Raw genomic sequence first — 27,500 nt, forward strand, 5'->3', positions numbered from 1 at the left:
AAAATAACTGAAATAAGAGTGCAAATACTAAAATGACAAGCTAAAAAAATACTGATATATATTATGATGATGTACTCTATCTTATTATATAAAACTTAAATTAATTAAAATATATATATATATATTATAAAATATTAGATTAATATCTTTATATGATAGCATTAATATTTTTAAATAAACAAAAAAACTTTAATTATTATATAATATTTTTCTATTGTAGATTTAGTATTTGTAATTAACACATTTTTTATAATAAAGTATATATATATATATATATATATATATATTAATTGCATCCAAAATTAAAGTTACACAATTAATATTATGTATAAATATTTGATATATTAAGAACATATTTTTCTTAAATATATACATGCATGTGTGTGTGTGTATATATATATATATATATATATATATACACAAAATAATTATACACAATATATACATGCATGTGTGTGTATTTATATATATATATATATATATATATATATATATATACACACAAAATAATTATACTCGCATATATTATGTAAACACAAACTTTAATTTTGTGTGCGAATATATATATATATATATAAATTTGAAAAAAAAAAAAATCAATTACTTGGGGAAGAAAAATGGTTCATTATCTTTGGCCAAAAAAACTCATTTTGTATTTCCAAAAACTTAAATTTAAATGAAAGCTAATTAAAAATATTAATGAATACTATAATAGTGCATTAAAAAAAATACTAAAACTACACAAGTCTGTACTTTCGAAACCTTTGTGCATTACTATAAACATGATCTTTGTTTGTTTTTGCAGATAAATAGAGATGTATGCATTGAACAGCATTTAACAGTTGGTTTTACATTACATTTAAGTTATTTTGAACCATTCCTTTAAAAGTTTCCCAGTCGCTGATGAGTCCACACAGTTCGCTCGTTGATTGAATAGACTGACCTCCAAAACCCAAATAGCGTAATCATCCCGACTCAGCTGTCGCAAATTAGCGGCGCCGGTTTCTGGGTCTTCGCTGATTACTGCCGAGAGGACCCGTTTGAAGCCAGACATCTGCTGTGAATACGCCACAATGACACTTTCCATCAAACTGCCAATAGCTGAATTATAGACAAACAACCTCTTGTTATCGCGGAGCACTTCAGATGTGGAGTGACTCATTGTGTTGTTGTGTAAGCCCTCGGGTTCGAGATGATGCACTACAGACATCCCCAAACATGATGACATTTAGCTTTGCTCATCGCTCCTTCCTTTAAAAACGTCTTCAGACACACTCATTTGTTTTTCTATTCCCAGCGATGACCTTTAAAAGTAGTGTGCGCCTAATTCTGAGGTGAAGTATTGCTGTATATACAATTTTTTTATTAGAAATATATATATATATATATATATATATATATATTTCTTATTAGAAATAAATAAATAAATATATATATATATATATATATATATATATATATATATATATTATTAGAAATATATATATATATATATATATATATATATATATATATATTATTAGAAATATATATATATATATATATATATATAGGCTATAAATATATTAATTTAAAAAAAAAATCAATTACTTGGGGGAAAAAATGGTTCATTATCTTTGGCCAAAAAACTCATTTTGTATTTCCAAAAACTTAAAGCAAATTAAAAATATTAATGAATACTATAATAGTGCATTAAAAAAAATACTAAAACTACACAAGTCTGTACTTTCAAAACCTTTGTGCATTACTATAAACATGATCTTTGTTTGTTTTTGCAGATAAATAAAGATGTATGCATTGAACAGCATTTCACTCATTTGTTTTTCTATTCTCAGTGATGACCTTTAAAAGTAGTGTGCGCCTAATTCTGAGGTGAAGTATCGGTGTATATACGATTTTTTATTAGAAATATATATATATATATAGGCTATACATATATTAATTAAAAAAAAAATCAATTACTTGGGGGGAAAAATGGTTCATTATCTTTGGCCAAAAAACTCATTTTGTATTTCCAAAAACTTAAAGCAAATTAAAAATATTAATGAATACTATAATAGTGCATAAAAAAATACTAAAACTACACAAGTCTGTACTTTCGAAACCTTTGTGCATTACTATAAACATGATCTTTGTTTGTTTTTGCAGATAAATAGAGATGTATGCATTGAACAGCATTTCACTCATTTGTTTTTCTATTCTCAGTGATGACCTTTAAAAGTAGTGTGCGCCTAATTCCGAGGTGAAGTATACGATTTTTTATTAGAAATGACTAATAAAGGACTATATTCACACACTGAAGACAACATGAGAGACGAAACGCTTGCTTTTGCCTCCATGTGTTAATGGTGTAATAATTAAAATTTCCTGATGATTTACTCTCCTCCACGTCATCTGAGATGTTCAGCTGAGATGATACTCTACATTTTCCGCGTGAAGTCGTGGATTTGCAAGACCAGCATTAGTGGATAAAAGTATATAAATGTGTATTTTGTTGTAAACGTCGGCTGGTTTGTCTAGATCAGACTCTTATTGAAACTCACATCGACTGGACCATTGAAGTCCATTATAATGGAGAAACAATCCTGGAGTGTGTTCCTCAAAAACACATTTCTTTTCGACTGAAGAAAGAAAGACGTGAACATCTCGGATGACGCGGGGGAGAGTAAATCATCAGGAAATTTTCATTCTGAAGTGAACGACTCCTTTCAGACACCAGTTCCAGAGAAAGCCCCAAGTACGATCCTGACATTTAAGTATGATATACAGTAAAAGCACTGCGGCACAAAGGAGAGACTAACCTTTATTCAGCAAAGAGGAGCTATAACTGTAAAGACACCGATGTCTTAAGGTCGAGCTGGAGAAGCACAGAGAGGCAGAACACAAACCCATTAGCGATAATCGAGAGCGAATCTGAGAACAGACTGGACTTCTGTTATTTGCTTTGCTCTCTACGGGAACAACGATTCGGATTCAGGACTGGACCGAGAGACAGAATAGCATCTTAACAACATAGAAAGTGCATGTCATCATCTAATCCAACTAAAGACCCCTTGAGGCCTAATTACAGTTATTAGCAGTATTTGGAAACGGCTTGTTTTTAGCGACACCGGTGGCCGTTAACTGAACTGCAGCCATTAGTTAAAGGGATAGTTCACTTAGAAATTAATTTTTGGTATGTTTTATCTTACCTCAAGGGCATCCAAGAAGTAGGTGTCTTTTGTTTCCGCAGTATTTTCAATTTTAATATTTTTAGGTCAAACCGTTATAATGGAGGCCTATGGTCACCACCTCAAAGTCCAGATTTAATGACTCGTAAACGTAAGTACACATTGATGGCCTAAGACACGAAACGAGCGGTTTGTGTGAGAAAACCAACAGTATTTATATCGTTTTACCTCTTGTGTCTTAAGCCATCGTGTCTGTGTCGTGTGTACTTACATTTACGAGTCATTAAATCATGTTTAATCTGGACTTCTCTGTGCATGCTCTTTGAGGTGGTGACCATAGACCTGCATTATATGACCGACAGACAGGAACGGACCTTTATTTGACCTAAAAATATCAAAATTGAAAATACTGCGGAAACAAAGACGCCTACATCTTGGATGCCCTTGAGGTAAGCTAAACATATAAAAAGTAATTTCAAAGTGAAGAAAATGGAGCTAGAATCTTTTCTTTGCATTATTCTGATGACATCTTAGTTTTTTTCATTCGCTTGGTACATTTCTCGAATCATCCTCGACATTTTTAAAAAAGCAAATACATTTCTTAAAAGAATTCGTATAAATAGCAAAACACGGATTTCCTGCAAAAGCGTCTCTTGCTCAAAATCCTTGATTCCTCTCTCAAAAGTCAATATCTGTGTTATGAACATGTCAGCACATTACAAGTCTTTGTAAGACAGTCAAATTGCTAGGTCATGCTGTCAGTAACAGTGTACTCTGGAGATGTTCTGATGTAAACTATGGATGAAGTTGATGACAACAATTATTGTAAATTGTAGGTTACACACCTTAGTGTGTGTGTGGGAGTTTGATTGCAAGAGACTGGACAAGATTCACATTTACGCTTTTACTGTTTGCACTGTAATTTGTTGACAGGCCGTGTCATTGCGATACAGAAAGGAATGAAAGTAGAAATGAGGACAGATTTAGAAAAAAAGTCTACTGGAAATGTATAGAAATATGCTTGATTATGACGACTTTTTCAACCATTTTGCATGTAAAGGCTTGCTGTGAACTAAAGCCTGAATGTTGTGGGTGGTGAGACTATTCAACAGGGACCCATTATAATACATGTTGATCAACATGAATAAGCGACTGATAATGTAGGAAAGAACATAATCATTTGCATGGATGTACCAAAGCATTGCAACTTGTTCGAAGAAATGAGAAACTGCTTTTTTGATGTGCACAAGAAGATTGAACAGTTTTGAGAATTTCAATGCATGTGCACTTTTTAAATTTAAGTAAAATAAACTTGATTGACTGTGTTTATCCACACATGCATTTGAATTGATGAAATTAAACAAGTTACTTCAAGTGTTTGGAAGCATGTAAAACTCAAAAAAAGAAATTCGATTTTGTCATTTGAAATGCGCATTTCTCAATTCTGATCTGAGAAATGCACCAAAGCGACTGAGAAAAACTAAAAACATATCGTGCAAAATTCAAGTATTTTTATTCCAGTAGAAATACAATAATGCAATGATTAATTACAGAATGAATTAAAGTCAGAACAAAAATATTAAGATGTATAAATATAATAATTTTATGATTGAATTTTCCAGTCCTTCACTTTTCCGCCTTTCTTCAACTTTGTTGCCGTTGGCTTTTGTCTTGCTTACACTGTAAAAATGAATATGCTTTATCTAATCAATAAAATTGTGGCAACAGATTACAAGCAATATTATTTATTAAATTGAACAAATTAGAATTGAGTATTAGTTAATCAAATTAACATTCTAATTAATTCTAATTCGTACAATTTAATTAATAATATTGCTTAAATCCTCCCTTAAAACGTACTTTTTAGGGTGGCTTTTATGTGATTGTGTGATCACTGTGATTGTTATTATATTTGCCTTTTACTTTATTGCTTGTTTAGTTTTTATTGCCTAGACTGTTGTGTATCTTTCTAATTCCATTATTTTTTATGTAAAGTGCTTTGAGATACTACTTTTAAAGGCACTATATAAAATAAAGTTTTATTATTATTATTATTATTATTATTATTAATAATATGTTGCCACAATCTTATTGATTAGATAAAGCATATTATTTTTTTCAGTGTAGTTGGGGACATAATTTAATATTCAACAATATTATTGATCTGCTGCACTGACACCATTATCTGAGAACTGAACTGAACTGGACGATGACATCACGGTTTTGTCCAGATTGCTATATGTGAACTACATTAATAACTTTTTTCTTTTTTTTTTTTTTACAACAAAATGAACCATCACTGAACTTTCTTAAGCCAGACTATGACGCTAATTTCTTCTGGAAACACACTTTGTTGTATTATTTTCCTGTTATCTCTGTAAAGCTGCTTTGAAACACTCTGTATTGTTAAAAGCGAATTGTCATAAAGGCTTTCAAGGAAGCCTATTTTTTAGGTTTTATTACAAGCGGTTCACACATGCAAATTTTTTTTTTAATATATTTCCTTTTAATCAATCAACTTCACAACATTTCACAATGGTGAAACCCCGGCTACATGCAAACCCGCCTAAAACAGCCCTCGCTTTTAGAGATTTTGTAGTTAAGTGTTTTGCCGGCAGTGATGGAGCAGGTGAATCTGATCCCAGTATTTCTCCAGTTCCCGGTCACCCGTCCATGGAATTAAACCCGTAACCTCTGCAACAGCAACTCACTTTCTGAACTATTAGACTCGGAGAAGCCGCGGTTCCACCCAAAGACTTCATCAGTCAGACTCTGACAGGATAAATAGGCCAGCGCACACACCTCAGCTCAAACATCATTAAACCGAGGCACTTCACACACAACATGGATCCACTGATCCAAACACCAACACACTTCCATATAGTCCCTTTAGTAGAGGTTTTGAATGGGATAGATGAGATTATACTAAAAAGCTGATAATGTGCAGTGTCACGTACACACCTTAAACACGCGTGTTTTATCAGAGAAAGTCATTGTCATAAACACAGGCGTGTAAACACCTCCATCAGCTTTCTGTTTACGTTCTGATGTGCAAAATTAATGCTCGACAGCGATTAGACACGCATGGACCGAGGTCAACACATTCAGGTTTGTTTATTTATCATTAAACGCCGTATCTGCATCAAAAGGCTATTCATGGAAAACTCAATGTAACTTAAAATAAGCATAATCACAAGTATATTTCACTTCATCGTTGACTTTAACAATATTATCTCCATAAACAAAACAAAAATATAATAAATAAAACACCAATAATAATAACAGTTATACGAAATCGTTTAATTTGTTAAAAATGTTAATATTTAACTTTAAAAGGAACTTAAAAAATTATGAATAAACATGCTTTACAGTCGAGTAAGACTTATAAAAATCATATACGGCCAATTTTACCCTTTCAATAATTATGTTTAGTCCAATTCAACAACATATGTGTATATATATATATAAACACATATATTTAAAACATTATATATATATATATATATATATATATATATATATGAAGAGTTCAGATGCAAAAGCCTCTAAGTGCCATTTGAAATTTTCTTCTAGAATGATGATTTTATCAAGCTTGTATATTTAAGTTCAGTGATTTCACTTAAATGGCAATGATAATTACCTATTAATTGTTATTTAAGTGAAATTACTGAACTTAAATATACAAGTTTGATAAAAATCATCATTAAAGAAGAACATTTCAAATGGCATTTAGAGGCTTTTGCATCTGAACTCTTCATATGGTCTTTTTTAAAGTTGTTGTGATGTTTATGTATATAAAATATGTAATGAGTAGATTATACTGTAACTATATTTCACTGGACAATGTAAATTCAGAAGAAATCTGTTTTATAAATATCATATTTTTGATTAATATTTTGCTAGCAAAAATTCAAAATACAGGGCTACTTTTGAATGGCCATCAATGTAAAAAAAAAAAAAAGCATTTTATTAGAAAATAGTTATGGCATGATCAACCAGAAATAAATTAATAGTTTAACTCCAATAAAACATTTTTTAAAAGAATTTTTAAATCAAGATGCATTTTCTTGAGACCCAAAATTACATCATATGGCATGTTCTGTGGTCTGAAAAATGTAAAAATATCTGCCAATGTCTATAATAAGTTGTTTAAATATGTTTAAACACACTTAATTTTGACACATTTTTCAGAAAAAAAAAATGTGCAATGTTGTATAGTTTTGCACATCCTTAATCAACCTGCAAAACTTAATTAGTAACATCCTGAAGAAACAATGACTGAACCATCTGGAAAGACAATCGCTGTGTGCACGGCCTGAAACAAAGCTCTTCTTCACCTGAACTGGAATGATGTAGAAAGCCACACACACACACTCACTTCAAAAGCTCTTCTGGAGTGGCTTGCTGAGAGCTGCGCTGTGGAAATGTGCCTGAAATCACTGTAAGAGGTCTTGGGCTCAGCGAAGGAAGACTAACAGCTGCATCCACTTTCCATCGGGCTTTTTGATGAAGCGCTTCAGACTGACTCTTATGTAATGAACACAGGTGTTCATGTGCACCGCAAACGTCTGCCTCCAGCTGAGCTCTCCTCATAACGCCAGCTCTGACACCGACATCCGTCACATTAAACCACTGCATTTCCATGAGCAAGGGCTTGCACTGGCCACTGAAACACAGGGCAGCAGATCAGGAGACGCACAGCACTGACTGCAATTATTCAGATACCAACACAGCACTGATGCGAAGGTCATGGTTTGATTCACAGAAAACACACACAGATCAAATGTAAACCATGAATGCAGTGCAAGTCACAGCGGATGAAATGAATGCAAAGCACATTCCCTGCTGAGAGACAAGCGTGTGCTCTCAATCATCACTGACCAGCATTATCACCCACACTCTCAGCTGGCCTTTCAGTGGAGCGTCCTGAATGTAACGTGATGCTGTTCGTTGCTGACATGTTGCTAGGGCTTACCTCTAAGATGTCCTGAGTGGTGTTTAGAATGTTGCTATGGTGTTGCCAGGGCTTATCTCAGTTTAGAAAGTTTTTAAGCAGTTGATATATTGTTGCTAGGATTACCTCTTCAGTTACTAAGGTGTTCTGAGTGGTGTTTAGAATTTTGCTATGTGGTTGCTATGGTGTTTCCAGGGCTAATCTCCAAGATGTCCTCAGTGGTGTTTAGAATGTCATTATGTGGTTGCTATGGCGTTTCCATGGCTTATCTCTAAGATGTCCTAAGTTGTGTTTAGAATGTTGCTATGGTGTTGCCAGGGCTTATCTCACTTTACAAAGTTTTTAAATGGTTGCTATGGTGTTGCTAGGATTACCTCTTCAGTTACTAAGGTGTTCTGAGTGGTGTTTAGAATGTTGCCATGTGGTTGCTATGGTGTTGCCAGGGCTTATCTCAGTTTAGAAAGTTTTTAAGTGGTTGCCATGTTGTTGCTAGGATTACCTCTTCAGTTTCTAAGGTGTCCCGAGTGGGGTTTAGAATGTTGCTATGTGGTTGCTATGGTGTTTCCAGGGCTTATCTCCAAGATGTCTTCAGTTTTGTTTAGAATGTTATGATGTGGTTGCTATGGTGTTTCCAGGGTTCATCTCTAAGATGTCCTCAGTGGTGTTTAGAATGTTGCTATGGTGTTGCCAGGGCTTATCTCAGTTTAGAAAGTTAGAAAGTTACCTCTTCAGTTACTAAGGTGTTCTGAGTGGTGTTTTGAATGTTGCCATGTGGTTGCTATGGTGTTGCCAGGGCTTATCTCAGTTTAGAAAGTTTTTAAGTGGTTGCCATGTTGTTGCTAGGATTACCTCTTCAGTTTCTAAGGTGTCCCGAGTGGGGTTTAGAATGTTGCTATGTGGTTGCTATGGTGTTTCCAGGGCTTATCTCCAAGATGTCTTCAGTTGTGTTTAGAATGTTATTATGTGGTTGCTATGGTGTTTCCAGGGTTCATCTCTAAGATGTCCTCAGTGGTGTTTAGAATGTTGCTATGGTGTTGCCAGGGCTTATCTCAGTTTAGAAAGTTTTTAAGTGGTTGCTATGGTGTTGCTAGGATTACCTCTTCAGTTACTAAGGTGTTCTGAGTGGTGTTTAGAATATTGCATGTGGTTGCTATGGTGTTGCTAGGGCTTATCTCTAAGGTGTCCCGAGTTGTGTTTAGAATGTTGGTTTGGTGTTGCCAGGACTTACCTCTAAGATGTCATGAGTGGTGTTTAGAATGTTGCTATGGTGTTGCTAGGGCTTACCTCTAAGATGCTCTGAGTGGTGTTTAGAATGTTGCTATGGTGTTGCCAGGGCTTATCTCTAAGATGTCTTGAGTGGTGTTTAGAATGTTGCTATGGTGTTGCCAGGGCTTATCTCTAAGATGTCTTGAGTGGTGTTTAGAATGTTGCTATGGTGTTGCCAGGGCTTATCTCTAAGATGTCATGAGTGGTGTTTAGAATGTTGCTATGGTGTTGATAGGGCTTACCTCTAAGATGCTCTGAGTGGTGTTTAGAATGTTGCTATGGTGTTGCCAGGGCTTATCTCTAAGATGTCTTGAGTGGTGTTTAGAATGTTGCTATGGTGTTGCCAGGGCTTATCTCTAAGATGTCTTGAGTGGCGTTTAGAATGTTGCTATGGTGTTGCCAGGGCTTATCTCTAAGATGTCTTGAGTGGCGTTTAGAATGTTGCTATGGTGTTGCCAGGGCTTATCTCTAAGATGTCTTGAGTGGTGTTTAGAATGTTGCTATGGTGTTGCCATGGTGTTGCTAGCTTCCCTCTTAGATATTCTGAATGGTGTTCAGAACGTTGCTATGGTGTTGTCAGGGTTTATGTTCTGAATAGTATTGACAGCAAACACCACCAACAAGAAACTCACTAGGAGGACCAGACAATAGTAAATAACACAATGTAAGATCAGGATAACATTTATGCAGTTCATTAATCTAAACTTGAATGATCTCATTAGTAATAGTGGTACCATCTTCAAGAATCTAAAATTCAGTCCCACTGCGCTCTCTCTCTCTCTCTCAAGCTACGACAGAATTCACTGGACTCCTCCTGTCGGAGCAAAACGCGATCAATACGGCCCAGTGACTCGTGATTGCTCTGTGTATTTTCAATGATCCAACAGAGATGTGTTTAAGCCATCAAACACCTTCTAATCATCATGCAACAGGGACTCCAATTTACACTGGACTGCGTGTTCTCAGCCCGGTCGATTATATCTGTTCTCCACCGGCAGCTCCAATTCTGTTCGAGCAGTCTTGCAACTATTTGGTCATAATAAGCCTCAAATTGATGATTAACCTTTGTAATCCAGCAAGCGCATGGAAGACGGTGTGCTCTTGTCATCCGAGTGGCTGCAAGAAAGATTCTGCATTATCGTGTGCGGGAAAATTGAGCAAATGAGGCAGCGTTATCTGCACGGAGCGTGCTCGAGGATAATGAAGACGCATCTCGAGGACCAAGAGTCTTTTAATAACAAAACAGACTGTTTCACTGTATTGTGTGCACGCTTTAATACAAAAACTGTTCACGTTTGCATGCGTTAAGAGCTTATCCGTGAAGATGGAGACTGTTATCTCGGGAATTAGCAGAGCGTCGGCCATTGTTTAGGGCACGCTATTATTTGGTAATCAGACATTAAATGAGTCATTTCTCTACATTTAACATTCCAGCCGCTGAGCTAATGGCTTAATCTGACCAACGTGGATGATTTACCTGTTGTTTACTCTGAATCACCATTAGACGCACCATTCGGGACTGCAAATGAAGCAGGACATCATTTCTAAAAACATGCACTCTGACTCCTGAAAGGTTGACCATTCAGATATGTGCATTAATATGCGTTTTATGCTTTCGCCACCCTGTGATATTTGCAGCGTGTCTGGCGGTTATTTCATAAGGGCAATGTTTATAAAAGGCTTGAGGCTCCTTTATCAGACGCCTTCATCAGTTGGTATTTCATATTTGTGTATTTACACATCACGCTGTCAAAGCGCCAGACAAGCAACCTCCTTCATTATCTCAAAATCTCTGAGGACAAAAAATAAGATTCTCATTTCAATGAAATAAATTTAAATGAAATTAAAGTCCTAAATTAAACCCTAATATATTCCACTCCGGGGCGGGGGACAGAGGCAGAATCAGGGCACACTTGAAAAACATGTCAAAATCAAGAATAAGTAAGTATATAAGTGCATATAAGGACACAGAAATACAGTATACTTTCAAAGTTCAGAGACTTTCATTTGTCAAGGGGTTATGGCTCACAGTTATGCCAATCTAAGTTGAAGTAAAATCACACACACACACAAAAGTAAATCACAAAAGATGCAGAAAGTTTTAATAAAAGGCCAAAACAATTATTACCCAGCTAACAAAAATATGTAGAATGTTGCTATGGTGTTGCTAGGGCTTACCTCTAAGATGTCCTGAGTGGTGTTTAGAATGTTGCTATGGTGTTGCTAGGGCTTACCTCTAAGATGTCCTGAGTGGTGTTTAGAATGTTGCTATGGTGTTGCCAGGCCTTATCTCTAAGATGTCTTTACATGTTGTCATGGTGTTACCAATTTTCAAAGTTCAGAAACTTCCATTTGTCAAGGGTTTATGGCTCATAGTTATGCTAATCTAAATTGAGTAAATTGAGTAATTGAGTAAAATCACACACACAAAAGATGCAGCAAGTTTTTTTTAAAGGCCAAAACAACCAATAACTATTAACCAGCTAACAAAAATATGTAGAATGTTGCTATGGTGTTGCTAGGGCTTACCTCTAAGTTGCTCTGAGTGGTGTTTACAATGTTGCTATGGTGTTGCCATGGTGTTACCAGAGTGTTACCAATTTTCCAAGTTCAGAAACTTTCATTTGTCAAGGGTTTATGGCTCATAGTTATGCTAATCTAAATTGAGTAAATTGAGTAATTGAGTAATTGAGTAATTTTTTGTTTTTTTTTAAAAAAAGGCCAAAACAACCAATAACTATTACCCAGCTAAAAAAATGTTTTAAATGTACCCATTAAGTTCGAAAATGTTCTCTGAGTCTGAACATTCAAAACGTACAGTTTTTTAAATGTTTTAAAAAGATACTTTCTAGTTTTATCATTTTTAAAACAACGTTACTTTTGATGAAAGTTCTCTGAACATTCCAAAACAAATAGTTACATTTAAAAAATAATGATAATAGAATGACCATCTAATTTAAATATTTCAGGCGATGTTTTGAGAACAAAATTAAAGACCAGATAACTTTAAACGAACGTTACTAGAGGAAAGTTTGCTCATAACTTTTGCACCAGAACTGAGGGCTCATCTAAAGAATAACGGGGGATTCGCTTGAACAACTAGTCAAATAATCATCTAATATTATTTAGTACGCTCTGTGTAAGCCGATCAGCCGATAAGCCGATTCACATATAACATATTCTTGTATTAAAAACAGCACAACAAAAGAGAAAAGATCTTTAAATGTTGAATATTTGAAGAGTTCAGATGCAAAAGCCTCTAAGTGCCATTTGAAATTTTCTTCTATATTGATCATTTTCATCAAGCTTGTATATTTAAGTTCAGTGATTTCACTTAAATGGCAATCATAATTACCTATTAATTGTTATTTAAGTGAAATTAATGAACTTAAATATACAAGTTTGATAAAAATCATCATTAAAGAAGAAAATTTCAAATGGCATTTAGAGGCTTTTGCATCTGAACTCTTCATTTGTACCTTGCCACTGATGTCTGTAGTACAAATGGAGCATTATAAGATTGAATTGCACGTTACAAAAATATAATACTTGAGGCTTTCTTCAAATCTCTAACCCTAAGTATAAGCACCACTAATAATAATGTGACCGTGCTGTTCAAGGATAACCTTATTAGTGTTTACTTGAGTACTTTAAAAGTTTTCTTTCTGCAACTGAGGCAGTTTCGCTTCTCTCTCCACTGTTCCATGAAAAAGCCTTTTATGAAAGCCTGAAAACAAAAAATAATAAATAATGAATCCAGTAGCACAGAATGGAAAATCCAAGACGTGCAGTATAATAAAGTAAGCCGCAAAATCAAATGACTGCCGTTTCTATGAGCTTTAATCTCTGGGTAATTTCATTTCACACAACACTGCAACACAAAACAATATTTGGGCTCCTGCCTCTTGCAGGTATATGAGAAACGGAGCCATTTAACACACATCTATTGTCTAATTGTGTATCTGAATAACAACACTCGGCAGCTCATGTAGTGCGAAATAAAGAGCAACACAACATGCGGTTCAGGAGGCTTTCTCTCTGATCCGAGGAGAAGGAAAAGCCATGAATAAAAGCCTTTTTGCTCATCAAGTGGAATGATAAATTCCCCCCATAATGCATCTGCCGCAGAATTCGTGATGAAAAAATATTTTAAATTAGGTGTCAAAAGCCTCATACTCAACAAGTCCCTCTCAAACTGCACTCCAAACGTGCTTTCGTCCAATTATTTGAAAATGACAGCAAATTGAACAGAAGAAAGCACAAAGCCGTCATCCCGAGGCTCACATCCAGGAAGCCTCGTCGGGAATACATACACCATTAATGAGTCTGTCCCATCAGCGCGGCTCCTGTGAGATCATCCGATGCTGTGTGCGAGTTTATGCGAGGAAACACAATCAATACACTTATCCAGATGCACTCGTGAGACTCGGGACGGGAATCATTATTCTGCTTCTGATTTCACTTCTGGTTCTTTAAAAGGATGGTTCACCTAAAAATAAACACGCTCACCCTTGTGTCACTCTAAAACCCGTAGGACTTTACTTCAGAAGGAGATGTTGAGCAGAATGTTCACGCTGATCTTTAACATGCCATAAACGAAAGCTACGAAAACAGTTTTAGCTATTATTGGATGTTTTTGCTCTCCGATCATATTTGTTTCGATACATTATAATCATATATATATATATATACATACACACACTCATCTAAAGGATTATTAGGAACACCATACTAATACTTCTTCAGAACTGCCTTAATTCTACGTGGCGTTGATTTAACAAGGTGCTGAAAGCATTGTTTAGAAATGTTGGCCCATATTGATAGGATAGCATCTTGCAGTTGATGGAGATTTGTGGGATGAAGCTCCCGTTCCCAAAGACATCCCAAAGATGCTCTATTGGGTTGAGATCTGGTGACGGTGGCGGCCATTTTGGTACAGTCAACTCAATTGTCATGTTCAAGAAAACAATTTGAAATGATTCGAGCTTTGTGACATGGTGCATTATCCTGCTGGAAGTAGGATACAAAACAGACAAACCCATCCACAAACACACTTTTATACACATACACACCAATAAATTTTGATTACAAAAAGTATGTTTTGAATTTTTAAAAATCACAGCTTCATCGTAATGTTACGAAACTTGGTGACTTTTATGGCATTATGTATGTGAACACACAAAAAAATTGAGGTCATGATCTGAGCATGCTAAGTGATCTTAAAAAAAATAGTCACACTTGTGGTCTTTGGTCAAAAATGACACCCTAGGAAATGAATGGGAAATTGACAAAACACAAAAATTCACAGATTTTTTTATAATTTTTTTATTATAAAAAATCGTTTGTGAGATTGTTTCAACTATATATTCAATTCCACCAAAAAAAAAAGTGTTCATAAACATCTGGGGAATTCACATGCTTCTCCATAGAGAGCTGTACATGCCATCTAGTATACTGTAACCAGATGGTGCTAATTTTCTTCAAAAAAAATTTTTTTTTCTGAAGGCCTAGACTCTATATTAAACTAAAATACCGCAATCATAATTTTTTGAAAAAAAGAAAATATATATATATATATATATATATGAAGAGTTCAGATGCAAAAGCCTCTAAATGCCATTTGAAATTTTCTTCTTTAATGATTATTTTGATCAAATTTGTATATTTAAGTTCAGTGATTTCACTTAAATGGTAATAATAATTACCTATTAATTGTTATTTAAGTAAAATTACTGAACTTAAATATACAAGTTTGATAAAAATCATCATTAAAGAAGAAAATTTCAAATGGCATTTAGAGGCTTTTGCATCTGAACTCTTCATATATATATAGAAAAATATATATATTTTTCCATGGCAAAAATAGACCATAAATATTGCATAAATATTAATAAATTCAATCAAATTGTCTCAAAATACTAAATTACAAAGAATAAATATTATAGAACAAAAATAAATTGCATTGGTTTTACTGGGATGGAGGAAATGTAATTTTTAGGCGCCCGGTCACTTTTGACCGGGAAGATAACAAGTGTGACTCCGAAACGAAGAGCACCTGAGGGTTAAAGACTTCTATCAAATCTGATTGCTCAGATGTACTTCACATTTATCTTCAGCATTTCGTACTCAGAAACCCGTCAAAAGAGTTCGGTATAACATGAAGAAATTACCACAGGATATGTATATTTTACTGGAGAGAAGCTATATTGTCATTTAGTTGCTCAAATTCTCAGTAGGCTACTAGTACCTAGCAGTGGTAATATTAGCGCTCACACCCAAAGAACGCACACGCTTTTCACTGCGTATTCGTAAAATACTGCGAAAAATATTGTCAAATGCTGTAAACTAGCAGACTGTATATCTGCAAACACTTCATTTTGATTCTCCCCAACACAGTCAACTGACTAAGTATCTTTGCAAGTACATGTCAACTTGTTGTAATAACCCAAACCCCTATAACAGCTACTAATGAGAGTTAGCTGACATGTACTTGCAAAGATACTTATAGTCAGTAGAATGACTAAAGTGCACAGTCGACATGAAATGTAATGCACATTATACAGTAGATTTTCATTAAGTAAAGACTTATATTTGACAAAGATACTGAACAGTTTCAGAAGACTGGACCACTAGTCTTTTTGACCAAGTCATTGCAAAATGAGCAGCTAATAAGAGTGAGAAAGATGCAGAAGTCTTCACTTTTACCACAAGACAACAAAATAATTCACTTTTGGTATTTTTTTTAATCTTTTCCCACGGTGAAGGTGATAAAGAAAAGGCCTCAGTACTCTCATGAATAATTCAGTTAGGCTCAAATATGCAAATCTATGTTTTAGCCTAGTTATGCTCCATGCCATAACTTACAGCGAGTTATCTATTATATATGAACGAGGCTTGGAATGGACCAGCTATAACTTCACCGGGTCCGACGCTGGATAACTTGTGATCCAGCTCCAAAATGCTAATGCCTACTTGACTAATAAATGCCATCCTGTGAGAATTAGCAAGTAGTACGCGGATACATGTCTCGCAGCTATTAAAGACAATGATGTTGTTAGGTTAGTGAGGATTGTGAGATGGACTGAGGCGAAGCGTAGCGCTGTGGCTAATCCGTCCATTTTCCCTGAAGGGCTAATCAGGAATCTGCTCCGACTGATCCCATCCATCTACATCTGAAGCAATTTAACAGAAAGAGTTCACGAGGAGTCTCAGCGGGCACCAAACGAGCCGAATCTAGGCCAAACTTTTAAAGACATGTATGGCTAAGTTAATATGTGGGCTGTGGAGGGAAAAGGTTTAAAATGCGAGATGCGAGTGTTCAGCAACTTTCGGTTTCATGAAAGTTCCCATCAGAGAATTACTGGACGCTGAGAGCATGAAAACATCACAAATTAAGATGTATAAGAAAATAAAAACGTTAATAATTGTGGATATTACTGGCCATATTCAGTTAATTATTCATATGTCTGTGTGTTTCAATGGTGTTGCAATGGTAAAACTTAGCACCAAACGTACATTTCTGTTGTTAACCATGAATTAACTGATTAATGGTTAACCTTAACCTCTTAAACCCTAAAAAATGTATCATGTTACTTCAATCACTTGCTTAACCAACACAAAATATGTCTTTTAAAGTCTAGAAGCTTGGCTTTACACACTCTGAACAATGCTGGGTTGTTTCAACACAAATTTGGGTCAAATATGGACAAACCCAAATGTTGGGTTGAATAATGTACAGTTGAAAGTTGAAGTTGGGTTAAAATTTTAAATTACATTTTTAACCCAACATTTGGGTTTGTCCATATTTTTCCCAAATTTGGGTTCAAACAACCCAGCATTGATTAGAGTGCAGGATCTTATTAAAACATGAAAACATGTTTATTTAGGAAAGATTTTGGTTGAAGGGTTTTTACTAGCGTCCCTTTAATCTTGCATATATATATATATTTGAAGAGTTCAGATGCAAAAGCCTCTAAATGCCATTTGAAATTTTCTTCTTTAATGATGATTTTTATCAAATTTGTATATTTAAGTTCAGTAATTTCACTTAAATAACAATTAATAGGTAATTATCATTGCCATTTAAGTGAAATTACTGAACTTAAATATACAAGCTTGATAAAAATGATCATTCTAGAAGAAAATTTTAAATGGCATTTAGAGGCTTTTGCATCTGAACTCTTCATTTTTATATTGTTTGCTTATCTTATCCTCTTGAGCAGCACTTTGTGATTTTATCTGTGAAAAGCGCTTCATAAATAAACGTAACTATTAATTATGTGCCTTTATAGTGCCGTTTACACAAGTAAGTAGTTCTGTTCAGTAAAATCACTTGTTTATTGTTTAAACGTGGTTAACTATGTTTCGAAATAAACGGCTTGCCTACCTAATCCATCGCATGGCTGGAAGATATTTTAAAGCCCCCCTGAAGTCAATCATTTTATCCCTTAAAACACATCTTTGATCACCAAAATTACATATTTTAATGTTTTTTTCCTTGAAAAAAAATGGTTTTAATGCCTTAAAATAGCTTGAATGTAACTCGACACCCTTGCCTCATGTAGTATGTGCGGTTCTATGAATATGCAGATTAGCCCCGCCTCCACTCAGTCCCTGGTTGACGATAACACGTTGATCTGATTGGTTACAAGGTCGTTTGTGACGTCAGAAACACCAGCGATTTCAAAGTGTGTTTTTGAGACCGTCTTTGGTTCACTGCAGTTTTAAGGAGAAAATATTTATGAATTTCCACATGATTTGACTTAAAGCACATTATTAGACACATAAACAACATTAAAAAATGATGACCTTAATTAAATTATTGAGACTTAACGGTTCGCATCCAGTGCTGCGTACGCCATGATTGATTAGAAAATTGTTGCAGCATTTGTAGTTTATAAAAGAGCAAAGGTGCACAAAACGCACTGCCATCTGCGGCCGAAACTGTGCAGCTTCTTTTGGATTTTGAAAGGGTCCATAAGTCAGAGAATTGGGCTCAGACAAAAGCTGCCTTTAAGCACTGTTAGATCTGAGAGGAAAAGCAAAGAGCATCCCTCAGGGGCTAATCTGTATTTGCCCAGTTCAGCATTAACCATATAAAAGAGAGTTCAATAAGTCGCAGAACAAAACTGGTGACGTGTCTGGCCCGAGGGCGTCGCATGAGTTACACACACCGCCAGCAGCAAGAGCTCACACATCCACGACAAATGACTCCTCTAGCCACGGCGTATCATCGTGCTCTGTGCCCGTCTCTGCAGAAGCCTGCCAGGTGCAAGAACATCTCATTCTTGTGGCACGGGAATATTTTGATGTTTTATTCATTTAGGGAGTAGTCCCTCTCATTGCAATGCAAAATGAGCTAAATGAGGCGAATCCCACCAAACCTGTCACAAACATGTCTAGATCATATTTCACCCCCGAATCAAAAGAAAAAAGTATGATATTATATTATGCATAAAGAAAATGAAGCCTAGGAACAGATTTTTTTTTATTGTTTTGCAACTTGCATGAAATAAAGCACTGCTTCTTGGTGGAAAAATATTCTCATCGATGTGATGCAAGCAAAATAATGCTTTATTATTTCAAATAAAAACTATTTATCCATCATGCACTGAATAGCACCTTAAAATAATGCATCATTTTTTATACTACGTTAACATGAACTAATATTGTTAGTTTCAAAATTTGTTGATGCATTATTAAAATCAAAAGTCGTATCTAATGTTCATTAGTTAACTACCTTAGTAAAGAGCTAAAAATGAACAATACTTCTACAGCATTTATTAATCTTAGTTAATAATATTAAATTCAACATTTACTAATACATTCTTAAAACCAAAGTTTGTATTTGTTAACATTAGTTTTGCACTGTGAACTAACATGAACACACAATGTGTTTTTTTAAACTGACATTAACAAAGATTATTAAATAGAGTAATTATCTTAAAAATATCATGTTTGTTAATGCATTAACTAATGAACCTTATTGTAAAAGTTTTACCAATATTATTTAATGGACATGAGTGGACATGAACTAACAAGTTTTTATTATTATTATTAACTACACTCTAAACAATGCTGGGTTGTTTTAATACAAATTTGGGTCAAATATGGACAAACCCAAATGTTGGGTTAAAAATGCAATTAAAAAAATATACAGTTAAAATTTGAAATTAAATTTTTAACCCAAATTTGGGTAAAATATGGACAAACCCAAATGTTGGGTTAAAAATGCAATTAAAAAAATATACAGTTAAAATTTGAAATTAAATTTTTAACCCAAATTTGGGTCAAATATGGACAAACCCAAATGTTGGGTTAAAAATGCAATTAAAAAATATACAGTTAAAATTTGAAATTAAATTTAACACAAATTTGGGTCAAATATGGACAAACCCAAATGTTGGGTTAAAAATGCAATTAAAAAAATATACAGTTAAAATTTGAAATTAAATGTTTAACCCAAATTTGGGTCAAATATGGACAAACCCAAATGTTGGGTTAAAAATGCAATTAAAAAAAATATATATAGTTAAAATTTGAAATTAAATTTAACACAAATTTGGGTAAAATATGGACAAACCCAAATGTTGGGTTAAACTTTTAATTTAAAATTTTAACTGTATATTTTTAATTGCATTTTTTTATTTTTAACATTGCATTTTTAACTAATTTTCAACATTTGGGTTTGTCCATATTTGACCCAAATTTGGGTTGAAAAAAAAAACAGCATTTTTTAGAGTGTAACATTAAATAAAGATGAATAAATACTGTTGCTCATTGTATTAATGTTAACTAATGGGCCCTTGTTGTAAAGCGTAACCCATTCATGCTCATTCTTCATTTGATTTTGGAGTGAAACACGAGCAGGACTTTGAGAGCATTAAACTATGAGATTCACCTGAGAAGAGACTCGCCTAAAACAGCAGATTTATTACAAATCGGCTGGCAAGATTTCTCCCAAAACCAAAGACATCTGGAGCGCAAACTCCCTCCAAACACAATCTGCTCCTATAACAACTGTACGTCCGTGCGTCCCGACTGCAGCCGGGGAATATTAATTATCAGTCGACATTAAGGCCTGCAGATTGAATCTGGCACACATTAAAGTCGAGCATGTTACCACGATGGACCTCCTGAGGGGAAAGTCGTCTGCATTTTCTCTCCCAAAAAGAGCAGAATACATTTACATGCTTAACAATGTGCCATTCCCTCAGCTAGCAATTTCCCTCCTTTAATTCAACTAACACAATCTCATCAAATATTAATATCGCTCTTGAGTCGAGCAGAAAAGGAAAGGCGATTATGGAGAAATAAGTTTGAATTAATCTAAGCGAGCATAACATGAGTTGCTCTTATCAAGGACGCAGTGCTTTGCATCTTCACGTTCGTCTGCTATTATTAATGCAATTTTGCTCTCCTAATCAAGAAACTACATTTGATGCTGTTTTCAATTCTGCACTGCATGTTCTTTTAAACACAGCAAATTTCTTTCTGTAATTAGGTAATTAGCTGGTCTAATCTCTAAACTTTTAATCTAATAAAGCAAATGCTTGCTTCATTTTCCCCCTGATGTCAATTCTGGCTTTCTCTCTATATTGATGGCAACGAAACAAAGCATTTACAGCACTCGGTTACGTATTGCATTCACCTGAAGAAAAAAAAATCTACTCTGTTTTTCTGAATTAATGAGTTAATTTTTCATTGGAAAATTTTTTGCTCTGTTTTTTTGAATTAATGAGTTAATTTTTCATGAGAAAAAATTTTTTTGCTCTGTTTTTCTGAATTAATGAGTTAATTTTTCATGAGAAAAAAATTTTTTGCTCTGTTTTTCTGAATTAATGAGTTAATTTTTCATGAGAAAAAATTTTTTTGCTCTGTTTTTCTGAATTAATGAGTTAATTTTTCATGAGAAAAAATTTTTTTGCTCTGTTTTTCTGAATTAATGAGTTAATTTTTCGTGAGAAAAAAAAGTTTTTGCTCTGTTTTTTCTAAATTAACTCGTTAATTCAGAAAAACAGAGCAAAAAAAAAAAATTCCATGAAAAATTAACTCATTAATTCAGAAAAACAGAGCAAAAAAAATTTTTCTCCTGAAAAATTAACTCATTAATTCAGAAAAACAGAGTAGATTTTTTTTTTCTTCAAGTGAATGCAATACGCCTCCGTACTCGGTGAAGTATGAAAGTTTGAGCTTGAACATTCGCTCGGCCCTGTGTTCAGAAATTCATCCTAATCTGCCCAAAGTGATGTAACTTTATAACCGATATCAAGCGAACCCCAGCCTTTAACTAAAACCAGTGTTTATGTTGTCTCAATAGTGTAGTTTAGTGGAATTAGCAGCTGTGTGTGACGACGAGCCATGACTTTGAAGCACACACACGTTTGGTTTCGCTGTGCCAAAGTATTGGACATCTGAAGCATTACTGCATTCACAACAGCTGCGTGCATTAAGCATTTAGTCAACTCGTGGACATCTCAGCACTCGTGCGTACCGCTGGGACACGGGCTTATTTTAACCAATCCCCCGGAGACAGATCAAATCCAATGCTTTCATTGCCATTAAAAATGAATCATATGTGGCACAGTTGCATTTACTGTACTTTAAACAGAACCAGACGTAGGTTGCATTACTGAAAGAAAGACGGATGACGTGCGGGAGAGTCAATTATTAGGAAATTTAAAATGTCCTGATGATTTACTCTCCTCCAAGTCATCCAAGATGTTCATGTCTTTCTTTCTTCAGTCGAAAAGAAATGAAGGTTTTTGAGTAAAACATTGCAGGGTGTTTGCCCATATAGTGGCGTCAATGGTCCAACGGGTCTTCAAAGTCTCGACACAATAAATAAGTCTCGACCATATATTAACGTTTATTTTCTTCATAAAATGTCCGCTGGTTTGTCTTGGACCATGTCCACACTAATACGTTTTCGTTTTAGACCAAACATATTCACCAGAGTGCGACCTGGACGCATCAGTGATGGGGAGATATTTTGCTAAATAAATGGGACGTGGATGGGGAGCGTTTTTAAGCGAAAACGGCTGAAAACACTAGTGTGGACAGGGAGCGTTTTAAACGAAAACGGCTAAAACGCTAGTGTGGACGGGGAGTGTTTTTAAACGAAAGCGCCTGAAAACACTAATGTGGACAGGGAGCGTTTTAAACGAAAACGGCTGAAAACGCTAGTGTGGACGGGGAGTGTTTTTAAACGAAAGCGCCTGAAAACACTAATGTGGACAGGGAGCGTTTTAAACGAAAACGGCTGAAAACGCTAGTGTGGACGGGGAGTGTTTTTAAACGAAAGCGCCTGAAAACACTAATGTGGACAGGGAGCGTTTTAAACGAAAACGGCTGAAAACGCTAGTGTGGACGGGGAGTGTTTTTAAACGAAAGCGCCTGAAAACACTAGTGTGGACAGGGAGCGTTTTAAACGAAAACGGCTGAAACGCTAGTGTGGACGGGGAGTGTTTTTAAACGAAAGCGCCTGAAAACACTAGTGTGGACAGGGAGCGTTTTAAACGAAAACGGCTGAAACGCTAGTGTGGACGGGGAGTGTTTTTAAACGAAAGCGCCTGAAAATGCTAGTTTGGACAGGGAGCGTTTTAAACGAAAACGGCTGAAAACGCTAGTGTGGACGGGGAGTGTTTTTAAACGAAAGCGCCTGAAAATGCTAGTTTGGACAGGGAGCGTTTTAAACGAAAACGGCTGAAAACGCTAGTGTGGACGGGGAGTGTTTTTAAACGAAAGCGCCTGAAAACACTAATGTGGACAGGGAGCGTTTTAAACGAAAACGGCTGAAAACGCTAGTGTGGACGGGGAGTGTTTTTAAACGAAAGCGCCTGAAAACACTAATGTGGACAGGGAGCGTTTTAAACGAAAACGGCTGAAAACGCTAGTGTGGACAGGGAGCGTTTTAAACGAAAGCGCCTGAAAACACTAGTGTGGACAGGGAGCGTTTTAAACGAAAACGGCTGAAAACACTAGTGTGGACAGGGAGCGTTTTAAACGAAAACGGCTGAAAACACTAATGTGGACAGGGAGCGTTTTAAACGAAAACGGCTGAAACGCTAGTGTGGACGGGGAGTGTTTTTAAACGAAAGCGCCTGAAAATGCTAGTGTGGACAGGGAGCGTTTTAAACGAAAACGGCTGAAAACACTAATGTGGACAGGGAGCGTTTTAAACGAAAACGGCTGAAAACACTAGTGTGGACAGGGAGCGTTTTAAACGAAAACGGCTGAAAACACTAATGTGGACAGGGAGCGTTTTAAACGAAAACGGCTGAAACGCTAGTGTGGACACGGAGCGTTTTTTAAACGAAAGCGCCTGAAAATGCTAGTTTGGACGGGGAGTGTTTTTAAACGAAAACGGCTGAAACGCTAGTGTGGACACAGAGCGTTTTTTAAACGAAAGCGCCAGAAAACGCTAGTTTGGACGGGGAGCGTTTTTAAACGAAAACGGCAGAAAACACTAGTGTGGACGCGGAGCATTTATAAACGAAAACGCCTAAAAACGCTAGTGTGGACGGGGAGCGTTTTAAACGAAAATACCTGAAAACACTAGTGTGGATGGTGAGCGTTTTAAACGAAAATACCTGAAAACACTAGTGTGGACGCGGAGCGTTTTTAAATGAAAACGGCTGAAAACGCTAGTGTGGACGGGGAGCATTTATAAACGAAAACGCCTAAAAACGCTAGTGTGAACGGGGAGCGTTTTAAACGAAAACGGCTGAAAACACTAGTGTGGACGGGGAACGTTTTTAAACAAAAATGGCTAAAAAAGCTAGTGTGGACGCGGAGCGTTTTTAAACGAAAACGTCTGAAATGCTAGTGTGGACGGGGAGCGTTTTAAACGAAAGCGCCTGACAACTCTAGTGTGGACGGGGAGCGTTTATAAACGAAAACGGCTGAAACGCTAGTGTGGACAGGGAGCATTTATACACGAAAACGTCTGAAATGCTAGTGTGGACGCGGAGCGTTTTTAAACGAAAACGTCTGAAATGCTAGTGTGGACGGGGAGCGTTTTTAAACGAAAGTGCCTGAAAACGCTAGTGTGGACGGGGAGCGTTTATAAACGAAAACGGCTGAAAATGCTAGTGTGGACGGGGAGCGTTTTTTAAACGAAAACGGCGTTTTTAAATGTATCCGGATTAATGTGGACGTAGCCTAGATCAGACTCCTATTACTCGGCTGGATCGTGTCGAGACTTTGAAGCTGCACTGAAACCTTCGACCCGTTGGACCCATTGAAGTCACTGTATGGAGAACAATCCATTTCTTTTCGACTGAAGAAAGAAAGACATGAACCTCTCGGATGACGTGCGGGAGAGTAAATCATCAGGACATTTTAATTCTGAAGTGAACGACTCCTTTAAGTGACAGAGCCTGCTTCAGTAAAACCGTAGGAGCCGCCAGCCTTCCCAAGACGAGCCAGAGGGAATCCAAAAATAAACAGCCACTCATTCTTTTAATTAAAGGTGAATCAGTTGGCCTGTGGCAAAACGCCCCCAACCAAACACCAAACAAAATCATCCATTCTTAAACAGTTCAATACGAGATGACAGCGGGTTACGGGTTAGGAAAGGAGTCTTGGGACGCCTGCAGAAGACTATCGAATGGCTCATCCTGTTCTTTCAATACCCGTGCCACTAACTGTTAAACTTCAGGGGTCCCGTCACATCTCAGCCCATCTAATCGGGTTGGACTTAAACAATGAGACCGGGCTAAACCGAATGCACCTGCAAATGAGAATTGATGTAGTGCGTATTGCCTCTACCTGTGTGATGAATGGGTCTGAGTAAACTATCGGATGTGCTCAGAAGCGTGGACAGCTGGTGAGGGATTGACACGGGAATACGGTGTCTGCTCATTCCCGTTTTCCTGTTAGCCCTTAAATAGCAGCCCGAGACAAGCAGCGCTACAACAATCCAGGTTTCAATTACATGCTGATGAATTCCCAAGACATTAATAAGGAGAAATAAGCAAAGAAACTGCATGCACTTGAAACCGCAATGCTCAATATCAGACTGGTTTCAATGACTCGCAAAAGACACAACTTTATGAAGCATTTTTGCTTCACTAACGGATCAATTGAGTTTTTACATGCATGACATTCTAATATATTATATATATATAACAAAGTCCATGTTTGTTACCTGATATGTTTAGTTAAATTGCATACAATATGAAAGTGATAAATATGCAATATGCAAATATTGTGAAGTATTGCATAATATAGTCTTTCATGTCAAAAGTAATACCACTATGGCGCTTTTTGTGTTATTTTGGAGTACCATATGATAATCATCCAATCCCATCTTATACATCAAAATAACATCTTACGCCATCACTGTTCTAGTAATGCCTTAGAGAGGAATGTAAAACAATAATTGACTATGGCTGTTTTGGTAGTATCGTGTTTTATTGGACATGTATTCATTTGGATCACCGTGCAAATACGAACATATTAATCCTAAAGTGCCATGGTATTACCATCACTGTACTATCCTGATTTCTTTAAAGTATTAATACATAAACATCATGACCTCTGCAAGAAATTGATTTGCAATGGTTTTCGAATAGTGAACCATAACTCGTAGACTACATGGTAAATGTTGGAGGACCATTAAAATACCATGGTACATAAATATAATCATTCAGTATCATTATTGCCATCATGCACACTATAGTAGCCTACTAATATAATCCTAAACATTAATACAAAGCAATAAGCAAGAAACCATTCAGCAGTGTTACTGTAGTCCCATGGTATTTCCTTGCGTACATTGGAGTACCATACAAAAACAAGGGTAAACGAATATGGTAATCATTTCAAAGTACCGTGAGACAGCTATATTACTAATAAATATTAATACAAACCAATCATGACCTCAGAAAGAAATTAATTTAACAGTGAATTATTGGAACCATGCATGGTTCTAGTAGTACCATGTTATTTATTTCCGTATATTGAATTACGATGCAAACACCATGGTACACCATTCGTGTAACTAAGAACACCAGTATTGCGATGCCATCACTGTCTGTGGTGCAGTACTTTTAAAAACCATCGTTCTAGTATAAAACATTTAAAGCAATTATTTCCCGTAAAGCATAATCCTAAACCGCGCACACGTCAGTGTTTAATGAATGTTCTGCAGGTGAGAGAGAAACGCACCTGTGTTTCCACGCGAGCGCCGAGCTGAGGAATCCATCGCTCCGCGTCCGGCGCGCGTCTCTCTCGCGCTCACGGGAACTGTTCTGGTCTAGAGCTCGGTTCGGTTCGGTTCTCTCGCCGTCGTGTCTCCTCTCGAAGTGTCGTTTCCTCCTAAAGAAGAGCGGAACTAAATCACATCACTCCTTCAGGTCCAGCAATGCTGTTTCTCCACACGCGCTGAGCGCGAGACTGACGAGCACACCGAGAGAGAAGCGCGCGGAGTTCACTGTGTGTGTGCGCGCGACCGCGTGTATGTGTGTTTGTGTGTTGAGGGAGGAGTCGTTTTGATGCGCGCACAACTCAAAACAATATCAGTATTTAAACTATTAAATATTTTACCGTGGTTCATATCCTGTTTTTTGTTGTTGTTGTTGTTTGTTTGTTTTCGTTTTGCTTAACCTAAGATGATTGCAAATAATATAGCCTATATAAATCTTATTTTCTCACAATTTTCGTAAATTACTCAAAAATACCTTCTACTGTAGCTTAATGTACTCTACTCGGCTTTACTGTAAGGATAGCCTTAGTGAACAGTACACTCCGCGCATGCGCCGTCGAGCTAAGCGGTCATTAAACCATGTAAATTCAATTTATCGCTTAAACTAAAACGTTCTTATATGCAATCAATGTCATGTCAATTATTTTGTTTCGTATACCTATGCAGTTAATACTACATTTTAATGTCATACTTCTCATACTGACAGTGCATTGCAAATGCAGAGAATATGTAAGAGATGAAAATGAAATAATGTGATGGCAGCCTAATACACACATCATTCACCAGTCATTTAAACTATTGATTTCAGCAATAAACACTTACTGTATATTGTGCATATAGATGAACGCACAGATGCACTGTCGTCATCCACACGAGTTATTCTGTGAGATGCTCAGATGGG

General features: G+C 36.0%; 1 protein-coding gene across 1 annotated transcript in view; it reads right to left on the reverse strand.

Moving 5' to 3' along the window:
- Window positions 1-26,939, reverse strand: part of hs3st1l1 (heparan sulfate (glucosamine) 3-O-sulfotransferase 1-like1) — a 49,389-nt gene extending 22,450 nt beyond the window's left edge. Inside the window, exon 1 of the mRNA XM_039648425.2 lies at window positions 26,563-26,939. The gene's annotated coding sequence lies outside the window, so the exon portion shown is untranslated. The remainder of the gene's footprint in view (window positions 1-26,562) is intronic.
- Between the last annotated feature and the right edge of the window lie 561 nt (window positions 26,940-27,500).

The sequence above is a fragment of the Pimephales promelas genome, chromosome 11 (assembly GCF_988280905.1).
Source record: "Pimephales promelas chromosome 11, fPimPro1.hap1.1, whole genome shotgun sequence".
Classification (NCBI taxonomy): Eukaryota; Metazoa; Chordata; class Actinopteri; order Cypriniformes; family Leuciscidae; genus Pimephales; species Pimephales promelas.